The sequence below is a fragment of the Podarcis vaucheri genome (assembly GCF_965113315.1).
Source record: "Podarcis vaucheri genome assembly, chromosome: 10".
Lineage (NCBI taxonomy): Eukaryota > Metazoa > Chordata > Lepidosauria > Squamata > Lacertidae > Podarcis > Podarcis vaucheri.
In genome coordinates, this window is record NC_138748.1 from 33,272,792 (window position 1) to 33,285,130 (window position 12,339).

The 12,339-nt window shown below is 41.6% G+C and overlaps 1 protein-coding gene across 4 annotated transcripts in view; it reads left to right on the forward strand.

Annotated features, from left to right (window-relative positions):
• Positions 1–12,339, forward strand: part of SYT1 (synaptotagmin 1) — a 344,728-nt gene that overhangs the window by 131,157 nt on the left and 201,232 nt on the right. The window lies entirely within an intron of this gene.

Consider the following 12,339-nt stretch of genomic DNA (forward strand, 5'->3'; position numbering starts at 1 on the left):
TAAGAAATTAGTCTGGTAAGCAATTTCTGCCCTCTCTTAAAGCTCAATTTCATTTCACTGGAGTGGACATTTTATTCATTTATCCTATAATCCTCTTAGATAAAAAACCAAGATAATCCATGCAATGTATCTGTGCTGCACCACATAGGGACATATCATTAGTGTTTTCTCGACTGGGATGATTTGGTGCAATAATATTGGTTAGGAAGCCACAAAATAAAAGAAATGGCAAATCATATTTCTGTTTTTGGGGGGTTACTTTACGTATTTTTCATACATTGCATGACAGTGTATTTCTGGCAAGTGGAGCAGAAATTGGAAAATCCTACAATTGCTTTGATGTTTAGCTGGTGCTTGCCATTGTATACCTGAAGGAGCGTCTCCACCCGCATTGTTCAGCCCAGACACTGAAATCCAGCTCCAAGGGCCTTCTGGTGGTTCCCTTATTGTGAGAAATGAGGTTACAGGGAACCAGGTAGAGGACCTTCTCAGTAGTCACACCTGCCCTATGGAATGCCCTCCAATCAGGTGTCAAGGAAATAAACAGTGATCTGACTTTTGTTATTGTTATCCATGGTGCCTGTGAGCCAGAAAGGTACAAGTTGATGGTGCTGGGGAACACTGTATTTTACACTGCAACAAGGGCAAGAAATCTTATTCAGGTCTCAATTCGCAATACAGTTGTACCTTGGTTGTCGAACGCCTTGGTACTCGGACGTTTTGGCTCCCGAACACCGCAAACCTGGAAGTGAGTGTTCTGGTTTGTGAACGTTTTCCAGAAGCCGAACGTCCGATGCAGCTTCTGAGGCTTCTGATTGAGTGCAGGAAACCCTTGCAGCCAATTGGAAGCCGGGCCTTGGTTTTCGAACTGTTTCAAGAGTCAGATTCCCAGAACGGATTAAGTTTGACAACTAAGGTACGACTACACATATGATCAGCTTCCAAGACAGTTTTGGGAAAGGAGACTTGCACAGGCTTCTAAGTCATCACATGGATGAGGTATAGGGAGCCTCAAGCCCAAGACCACTCTCCTCCTTTGCCTTGCTTCATATCCCACTTGAGAGTTTTTGCTTAGCTGGAATATGTCTTTGAACTCCAACAATTCCCCTTACTCTTCTGGATGGAAGATAGAGAGGGCTGTATGTAGAAAGCAGCCCGCTGTACAAAGGTATGATTTACGTTAATCCCCCCCCCCTTTACTCAGACCCTTTTCACACACAGGTGTATTCCTATCAGAAGCTTGCCCAGAAGGAATAAAGCGCATTGGCTGAAAGAGGTTCCCAACCCCTGATATGGATGAAGAATTGGGATGCAAAGTGATCTAAAAATATGTAGATGATAGTATTGCCTCAGGATCATGGTTTTTAGCTTAAGACCTCATAGAGTTTTCAGCAAATTCCCACTGCTGCATTGTGGAAACAGTGTGTTTGTGAAACGGGCAGATGGTAGCATACCTGTGTTTGAATCTTTCTCTCTGTTTTATACACGTAATCAAAAATCCCCCCCCCCCCCGTTTTAGCTTTCTTTAGCAGCTGGCATGAGCACCCTGAACTCATATCAGAACCATTCAAACGGAATCTGAATGTATTTATGTACATGAAGAAGAAATTAATCAACCTTTGTCGGTGCTCCAATGAATACAATCACCCTTCCTCCTTCAGGCAGAATATAATGATGAGAAACCTTTTCATAGCATCCATCAGTTAATTTATCAGTCATGGCATTATGATTATAGAATACAAATGTTCTAACCATGAATATATAATTACAGAAATGGAACTGTGCAGTGTCCATTTAACACATGTAATACATAATTTATTTAGTTCACCGTTTGGACTCAATTCTTGGAAATGTAATGTAAACAGAATTACCATTTTCTAATTTTTGAACAATAACTTTGTGACAGAGTTTGGGAATACTCAACTAGCAGCAGTCGGTTTGCTTTAGGGGACAGGTAAATTGCAACACAGCAGGTTTGTCTATCAGCCACATTTCTCCAATTAATATAAATGTTGAGCCCCTCCCTTCCCCCCAAAAAAAACCTTACCCTGCAACTTCCAGTTCGAGCACTTTGATCCTGTCTGTTTTCTTTTGAAAGTAATGGATGGAAGAGAATTATTAACTTGGAGTGTGAGTTGAAAACATTGGGTTTTGCCACATGGAGAAATGTTGGAGGCTATGCTCACCCCTGCTAAACCATATCAGCACAGATGTTGGAACTGAAAAAGAACTGTTGTGCAGAAGCACCAAGGCAGCTGGTATCTCTTTCTCCCTCTCCTTGCAGAATTTCTGCCTTCCCTTCACAACCGAGTGAAATCAACCATGGGGGAAGAGAATGTCTGGAGGGTTTCAGGTAGAGCAGTGCATTAGGAAGAGCTATGGCTCTGCTCCACTGACTTTGCTCATCTTCAGATGAAGCCCTCAGCATGTTGTCTCTGATGTTCCATTAACTGAATTAGGGAGGTACAAGCTGTAAGGAGCTCGTCCAACTCTTGAGTAGGACCCTGGCAGAGACACATGCCCGACTGGCATGTTCTCTCCCTCCTGGTTGTTCATTCGGGAGCTTCAAAAGCTTTCTTCAGCCCAAACATCACAGCGACCGATGTCAACAGACATCGGCACACTTAGAGATCCGCAGAGTCTTCGCAGTTTGCGTAACAGACCTCAGCAACTCAGCATTTTGGCTAATCTACTTTATTTACGTATAAACACACGGAGCACTGCAACATGGCTCCCTCTCTCTCTAGCATCAGACAGCAAAGAGGGAGAACAAAGGACAATAGTCCCACTTCACGGAACACAGTAACACAAACATCCTGTCTCCGTCACTTCCCACTCTGTGGAGTCAAAACATACACCGTCATGGGATAGACAAAAATCCCATGACTGCAATCACAGAGCAGGAATTCTAACACAAGCAACAAAGCCCCCACCTATCCACAAGTGGGAGATAGATTTTAGCAAAGTGGAAGTGACCACAGCCAGTTGCATTGTGAGCGGCAGGCGTGCCACCCTTTTGCTCTAAAGCAACTGAAGCCCTCATTTTATTTGCAGTCGTCACTTCCATGTACACACATCTGCAGCCTCAGATATGCCCCTACTGTGTTGTTTGATATTGTGAACTGCCTTGAAATTGAAAAATGGGATATACATATTTAAATAAATGAATATAAGGGCAATTATCTCCTTCTGCACATGTCCATTGATTATAACAAGAGCAAGCAAGCACATTAAAATTGATGGGGTAGCCATATTGACTAAGGCAGGTGTTAGCTCTTTACCTTCAATGTCATCATAAGAAGACAAACTGATGGACTTCTATTTTATTCTCATTATTATTATTCTTTAAAATTCATAAGCTTTTTGTGGTTTTGGCTTTGATATTTTCAAAGATCATAACCCCGTGGCTATGGAGGAGGCTAAACTATTGCAACACCCCTTGCTGAAGAGGTGTCTGTTCATCATCTTCACACAGTTAGCTGTTATCAAATTTCACCTGCCATGACAGTTATTTTGGATTATCATACAATTGACAGCTATGATGGTTCATAATGGCTGTCTAGTTAATGACAGTTTCCTCCATCATTCATGTATTATAAAGATAAATTTGTGTAATTTGACAAATCGGGTTATTGTTCAGATTAACAATTGGCTCATGAGGATGATGCTGGAACAATGGACTAGGTCTCATTTCAGCCAGCTGAAATAAATCTCATCCCAGCCCATTGAAAATAACAGTAATATGAGCAGTTTCACTCCATTAACTTCCAGAGAAATTGAATTCCTTTTTTTTCAACCTTGCAGATTGATAGAATTACAGTAGATCTTTTATTCTTAATTTTCTTTGGAAAGCTGTATGCTAATATTTTAGGTTCTAGTGCGTGCGTGCAATGAGATGGAAACGTCTGAATACATTCTGAGTCCTTTTCTATTTAAAATGCAGTTGCAAAGCTTTGAAAAAGCAAGTTAGTTGACTTATGAAGGTTGTGTTCTAGTAAAAGAGGAAAAATTGCTTAGAACTTAAAACCAGCATGAATTCACTCCTTAGAGGTTTGCTTGAGAAGAACTCTTGATCGGTATGGTCTGGGGACTAGGGCTGAATGCTCCTTGTACCTTTGGAAAACAGCATGTGGCAAAGTTAGCTTTGAAACTGGTCTTCTGAGTACATTGTTAATTACTAACGGCAGGAAAGAAATTTAACACAAGGTCTCCTGGGACATGTTGTTTTAGATTGCCACTTAACTGGGCAGATTCTTTTGGAAGAAAGCATATTGTGAAAGTGCTTTGGACTCCTCTATTTCCCAGAAGATCATCCACAACCACCTTGGAAATCTTGAGGCTGATTTTTAATTTATAGGTACCAGGGGTCTTAAGATATAACCACACAGGGATTTATCCAGCACAGTATTACTAACATGAATACATACTAAGCTGTGTGTGGTTCCAGTTATTGCGCATTGTTGTGTTTCACTGTGTTTGTTTGACACTACAACCAGAGTAGCAGTGCTTTTTTCAGACAGAAAACCTAAGACATGGATTTACATTCTGCAGTTCCCTGACATGTACTAGTTATTCAACCTAATTTTGCAAAATGGTCCTGTCTGCAGACTTCCCTGGGGACTTCAATTGCCATCTATCATCTTAGCACCTTGATAGATTACTCACCATTATTTAATTTATCTTCAGATTCTTCTTTGCTTTCCCCTTAGTTAACAAACAAACACAGTGCACCCCCAGTGTCCAAGAAGTTGGATAATCCTTTGCTGAAGGGTTGGTAATACTTTGTCTCAAGTAATAATTTTGTGTGTGAAGGCTATGGCCCTGATCCAACAATGGATGTTCAGCATACGGAATAAGGTTTCTACAAATGAGTCATTCTCATCTGTTCTTGCTAAAGGCTGTTGCAGCAGCACAGCACGGCTTGTATCTTAAGGCAGTACAGACTGTTTCTCAATTCATGCAAGTAGTAGGACATCAGTTTTTCTACTTGTGCCAAGCACACAAAGTGGCTTAAGAACAAAATAAAATATGAGGCATGCTTATCTCTTGGCTGCTATGTCAGGAGGAAACTGATGCATTCTCCTTAGCCAGCTACAAGTCAACCCGTAACCTGTGGCCCATCAGATATTACTGGCCTCTGGCCGTCATCATCCTGAACTGCTGGTCATACTGCCTGGAGCTAATTAGGAGTTGCAGTCCAACAACATAAACCCAGAAGGCCAAAGGTTACCCACCCCATGCTCTAAGCAATGGCCTGAAGAGTAACTTTTTTAAGGTGCTGTTTCACAGGGGGTGGGAATAAAAGGAAGTTGTCATTTTAGGATGAGTCTTGTCTGTTTCTGGTTCACTTTTCACATGCTTAAAAAAACCACATCCAATAATTCTTTCCGTTTCCAAATTAACCTGTGAGTTTGTAGATATTATTTCATGTGTAAATACATTCATGTGTAAATAAATTTTTAAATGTGAGTTTTCTCTCAAGATGCGCATTTAATGCAAAGTTTGAAACAGTTGAACTGACCAGAACTTCATCACAGCATTTGGAATCCTTGGGTCGAAGATATGCAGCATGAGTAATTTCATATTGGAATTCACAGAGATCAAAATCCCAAAATGTCGTCAAGCATTATTGCAGGGCCGTGGTGAGGAAAAGAGGAAGGGGGAAAGTAGCCAGCTACCTGCTGCCTTCACAGGTGGCTTTCGAAAGGAAGTGAATCCTGACCATAATCATCCCATTCCCAGATGGAGTGTTGTTGTTGTTTTTATTAGTTGTGGTATTAGATTTATTTCCTGCCCTTTGCCAGAAAGGCCAAAGCAGACTACAGCAATATAAAATACAGCATTAAAAACAGTTTAAAACAAATGGCAACCACAACTAGACTGGATATTAAATACATATTTCATCAAGTGATGAGAAATTAAGAGAGCCTTACAGTATCCAGCAAAAATAAACAAATAAATATATATTTTTGGGGGTAGCCAAAGAGGTATATCAGAATTTTAATTTTGTATGTGTGAGTTGCCTTGAAAATTCATTGCATTCTGAAGCCAGATAAAAAAATCAGATATGGCCAGATAAAAGTCTGTTTATAGATAGATTAATAATGACTAAAGAAATAATTGCAATGTCTTTTAGGTTAATTAATATATTTATGTTCTGTAATTAATTGCTTTTTTAAAAAAAACTCATTTCAGGGGTTTTTAAAACTTTTTTAGTATTTCACCCCCAATTATTTGCTAAACTTTTATACCCCTCCTTCACCATAAATACTGCAGCATGTAGCTATTTTTTTTAATGGAAATATTCAGGACATCTGAAATAAAATAAAACTTCAGTTGTAAAGCAAAGAACATCATTTATGGGGAGGAACAGCAAAATTTATTCAGTTATGAAATCATCTTTTGATTTTTGCCATTTGACTCACTACTTTAGACGTTCCAAGAAATTTCCTACCACTACACAACCTGCACTTAAAAAAACCCCAATGGCATGTTTAAAGACTTAGACATAAATTGGAGTTGGCCTTTGTCCCAATGAGCTGTTCTCTATTCCACTTCTCTACCACCCTACCACTCACAATAAATCCCCACAGACATTCATTTGACATTACACTGGTGGCTATTGGGGAGACAGGCAAACTGATGAGATGGCAACTATTGCTGCTAATAATGGATTTTATTACATAAACAGTAGTGTGTCTCTGACATGTTTTGCCAAAAAACACTGACACCTGGTGGTTTATACCCACAATTAGACCCTTTGATCCACACCCAGTATAAAGTACCGCCTTGCATTGGCCCCAATAGAGCATCATTTAAATGACACTGTAAATGCTGTAACTCCACATTCCCCCCCCCCTGCTGCCTTAGTGCTGGCAGTGTAATTGCAAATATTAGAGAACTGAACTTTGTCTAAATTATCTGGCTATAGCACACATTACCACAGATCTGTTTGAAGAGTTTCTGTGTGCAGCTGATTAGACACTCTAATGAGAGTGCCATAAAACCCCGTGTATTGTGTTTCTTTCTTTTCTTCTGGAACATTATGTCTTCAGTTGTCAAACAGCTATAACAAACTAAAGCTTAAATGTTCAACTGAAAGAAGCAGTAGCAAATGACTCATTTTTAGTATTTGGAAAAGGAAGGAGAATACATTTCTTAAGACTTAACGCTCTGGATCCAGAAACCCTCACAGGAATCACACGTCCACCATCTTGTTTCAAAAGGCCTTTGGATCCTCAGTGCTTGCCTAATCTTTTTTTAAAATTCTCATGTTCTTGTTTAAGGGCTTAATCTATTGAGGTTTTATGTTTTAGATTCATAAGATTCATATCAGTGTTAGCAGCTTTGAGACCTAGCTGATGAAAAGCAGGATACACGTTTTTAAAATACATAAACAAAAATAACCTTAACAGAATGTCATGATGCCTGCCACCTTGAATGACTTTAAAGTTAGCCATACTCTTCATGACTCTGTCTATCAGTGGCCTACAACTCCCATCAGTCAGCATGGTCAATGGCCTAGAATGACAATTGTTGTTAAAATCAGGTTCACCAAAAATGGTTGTCAAACCACCCTCTCCCAACATTATCTTATATTTTCAAGCCAGTCATTCTAAACAGTTCTGTGCCACGTTACATGAAAGTAAGCCCCAATGAAAATTAGTGGGTCACCCTGGGGTCCTTCAGGATGAACGGTAGGATAAAAAAAGGAAATATCATAACATAAATCTTATAGCTTGTCAGCCATTAGCTGCTACCTTGCCCCATAATCTGGCATGCATTTTCATGCACATGTATTTTCAGAGCATGCATGCATACTAGTTAAACATGTGCTTGCCTGCAATTCTCATTTTCCTATCCAGTAGTGTTTGCTTGTGTTCTAAAATGAAAGAAAAAGACTCAGTTGAGATAGCTCATGGCTACTAGTGCTTTTGCGGTGCTTTTCTCGCTTGATTCAATTAATCATCACTATGAAAAGTTCAGATGCATTTTAACAGCCTCAGGGTGGTTGACCATTAGCATTTCATGATGAACCCTGTACAATTAAACAGTTAACAGCATGGCTTCCTGAAAAAAGCAGCTGCTTTGATATGCTGAACAAAGACCTTCACTCTTTCTATCCGGTCCAATGAGTCTGAGAAGTTATCAGGCAAGGAAAAAATCTTTTGGTTTTCAAAGGCTCTATGTTTTCTCTAGCCTGGCTTTTTAGTTGCCATGGTCCAGAGAGGAATGGAGAGTGGCTTCATCCCATCAACTGCAGCTTCAGGCAAATGACTCACCTTGCATGCAATAAAATGTACTATAAACATGAGTGCACGGGAGTATATAAACATCTCCCTCTTCCTAGACAGTCACTACATTGAGCTAATACACTGCTTGCAAGGAAATGACAGTCTGAATTACAGATTTGCATTAGTTACTTGGTGCATCATTCCAGAATATTGCGAGTGAGCATGGATATATGCCACACACTGTTCAGTAAGCAGTCATAATCAGGAACTCATTTTGTGCAAGATTCCTCCTGACCCCATTGGATTTTTCCCCAGTTATGTACCATATTTTTCGCTCTATATGACACACCTTTTCCCCTCCAAAAATTAAGGGGAAATGTTTGTGTGTCCTATGGAGCGAATGTAGGCTCCTTAGCTTCAGCGAAAGCAACGTGAAGCCTCCAAAGCGCAGAGGGAGCGTTCCCTCTGCGCTCCAGAGGCTACACATTGCTTTCACTGAAGCCTGGAGAGCAAGAGGGGTCTGACGCCTTTGGAGCACAGCGGGACCTCGCGCTGCACTCCAAAGGCTTTGGGTTCCTTTTGCTGAAGCTGGGAGAGCAAGATGAAGGCTCCTCATGCCGTGCGGAGGCTTCGCATGAAGCTAGAACAGGTAGAGGGAGTGCTGCGCAGCCAATGGGAAGCTGCACACACCTCCTCCATGCCAGAAGGGGCACCAGAAATAGCGTTTGCACATGCGCGCATGCACACTCTGGCCCACTGCGGTATCTGCAGGACCGTGAACCAACTCAAGCCACAAAAACTTTACCGACCCTTGGTCTAATAACTAGTAGACCTCTAGATGTCATTGGATCCCAATAACTATCAGCCTCAGCCAGCATAGCCAATGGTCAGGAACAATGGGTGTTGTAATCCAACAACATCTGGAAAACTGGAGAACACCTATGCCCTAGCATGTTCCCTGCACATCTTTTCAAGTGTGGGTTCTTTAAAACACACACACACACCAATGTGAATTTGGTGAATCTGAAATTTGCTTGCAAGCTTAGGCTTACCATTATGCAGAGTGTGGCAGCTACCTCAGGACTCAGTTGCTAGAGGGCTGGGGAATAGTGGGGAGGATGTACACCTCCAAGCCACTGATGGGGAACTTTTCAGCTTGCAGGCCTACATAGGCTCACCAGACAAATTTGGGCAATCACGCCCTCCCTTGCTGGGGCTGAGGTGAGCCTCATTAGGTATAGGAAAGATCAAGTTGCAGATTGAAGCTTGAAGCCACAGCAGCTGCAAAGAAGGAAGAATTGGGAGCACGTTCTTAAGTGTTGCCCTGCACAATGAAAGAAAAAAAGTTTCAAATTCTAAACCTGCCATGTTTTGGCTGCAAAAGAAAGTTATGCACCCCCTTCCTTCTTTCTTTTCTTCCCTGGCATGAATTCAAGCTAGGAATCTTCCTTTGTAGTATCGGCTTGAACTTTCAAAACCTGATCTTGTATGCTATCAAGTGGCTGGGTGACCCTGAGCTTCTGTCAAAGTGGTATGTGGATACGACCCTTTGGCTCAATCCAGTTTCACACCTCTGCCCTAAGCTAACCTGCTGCCCTCAAATGCAGTGGAGGTTGTTTCATTGCTGGTTGCTTGCCCAGTCAGCTTCTGTTTGTGTAATGGGGCCGCCACCATGCCCTTTTCCTCAGGCCAAGCCTGTCTGCTTTACATACACGCTTACATTTTAAGCGACTAAGTAATGGGTGATTTGATAATGTGCAGAACTTCTCTAACTTCTTATCAGTAAAGAGGTCTATTGGGACTTCCTTTTCACAGACTATTTACTCTGTCGCTATCCCATTTTTCCAAAAGAAATTGCAGTACTTTGTCAAATGTCTTGTGTGTTATCAAACAGAAATGGCCCAGAAGTTTCAGCATTACCCTTTCCCTGCCACATCGCACGTCTCCTTATTAACTTAATTCATTAAATAACTTTCCCTACTACACTGCATTTACCTTTATTACTAACTTTTTTATTCCATAATCATTCCTGTATAATATGCTGAACAGAACCCACCTTTAACAACAAAACCAAAAGGTGCCCCTTAAAGTGCTAAATGTATGAATAGTCCTACAAAATCTACAACCCAAAGTGTGCCACCTCACCTTGTCTAATGGTAGGCTTTGGTCCTGTAACTGGCAGATGCAAAAAGCTAACTACTGTGCAATTTTGCCTGCATTTGGGGCTTGTTATGTCCCATCCAACACAGCCATTGTTGACTAATTTTCAGGGATTCTGCATTCTCTTGTATAATTCCATACCAATTCCATATAATTCTTGTTTGTTTGTTTGTTTGTTAAGCTTGTCACCAATCAGATCTTCAAGTGACTTACACTGCAGAACATATACATAAATTCATTTTTAAACAGAAAGGAAAAGAAAAATTATATAAACATTAGCATTGCATACAGCATATATAGCAACAACAACAACATTGGCAGCACAGTAAAACAAAACACAAAAACACAAAAAACTATGCTCCCATCCGTGAACCAGCAGAGTGGAATTAAAAAAAATCAAACACTGACACACACACACCACTCCCTAGCCCAGAAATCCCTAACTTGGAAATGTCAGCCACTTGAACCCAGTTTTGTTTTAATTCCTCACTGTACCCAGAAGTCCAGCTTCAATGCCAGCTACTGCAAATCAGTGGTGGTGGCAGAATGAGTCCTGATCCAGGAATGGTCCGGTTGTCTCTTGCAAAGACAACAGCAGTAAATTCAGATCAAGAAGAGGTGGTAAAAGGTTTACCTGCTCTGCAGATTTTTCCAGTTGCTGCTGCTCTCCTGCCAAGAAGTCCAGAAAACAGCCGTGCCTCCCTGGGAATTTATCTTCCCTACCTAGGGATCTGATATCAAGGCCAGCGGCTGTAACTGTAAATCAGTGTGTCTGTGACTTCCTCCAGGGATGGTCTGGTTGCTTCTTCTCTCTACCTGCACCACAGTTGTTCTGGCCACTGTTCTCCTCCTGCTTCTGCTGGGAGTCTAAAATAAGATTGGAAAATTTCATGGGGGACAAAGCTTTCAACGTCTACAAAGCAAAATGACTTTGTTACGTCTCCACGGCTAGAGGAAGCATGCTTCTAAATACAGTGGTGCCTCGCAAGACGAAATTAATTCGTTCTGCATGTTTTTTCTTCTTGCGAGTTTTTCGTCTTGCGAAGCACGGTTTCCCATAGGAATGCATTGAAAATCAATCAATGCGTTCCTATGGAGACCGTCCGGGGACAGAGGGGAAGCGCCGCGGGCCTTCCCCTCTGTCCCCGGACCTGTTTTAAAGCAAGGGAAGGGGCAGAGGGGAGAATCGCTTCTCCCCGTTGCCGCCCCTTGGTTCAAAAGGGGTCCGGGGAGAGAGGGGAAGGTGCGGGCGCGCCTTCCCCTCTGTCCCCGGAGATTGTGGGGCTGGCAACAGGGAGAAGCGATCTTCTCCCCGCCGCCCCTTGCTTCAAAAGAGGTCCGGGGTGCGGGGGCAAGCTTCGTTTTGCGAAGCAAGCCCATAGGGAAATTCGTCTTGCGAAGCAACTCGAAAATGAAAAAACCTTTCATCTTGCGAGTTTTTCGTCTCGCGAGGCGTTCGTCTTGCGGGGCACCACTGTACCAGTTGCTGGGAACTGCAGATGGACAAAGTGCTGTTGCACTCATGTCCTTTTGCAGGCTTCCCAAAGGAATCTGGTTGGTTACTGTGAGAACAGGATGCTGGACTAGATGGGTCACTGGCCTGATCCAGAAGGGCTGCTCTTATGTTTAGCAAGGGCGATGAATATAAGACAACCTTTGCAATTGTTGAAAAATTCATTCTACCACCTCTCACTAAAGGATTTTGAGTGGCTTCATATATGACAGAATAAGCTCAAACTTCCTTCCCTATGTTCTGTTGTTATGTATCCTTTTATATAATTATCCCTATTTTAGGTTATTTTTTAAAATGTAACTGAGCTAGTGATAATTAACCAACATGTTAAGAGAGATTTTTTTTAATGATAATGCATTACAAGGGCAGCTCTCCTAGGAAGACAGAAGCAGTAGACCAAGCCTGGAGAAATACAATTTCTATTTTAATGCA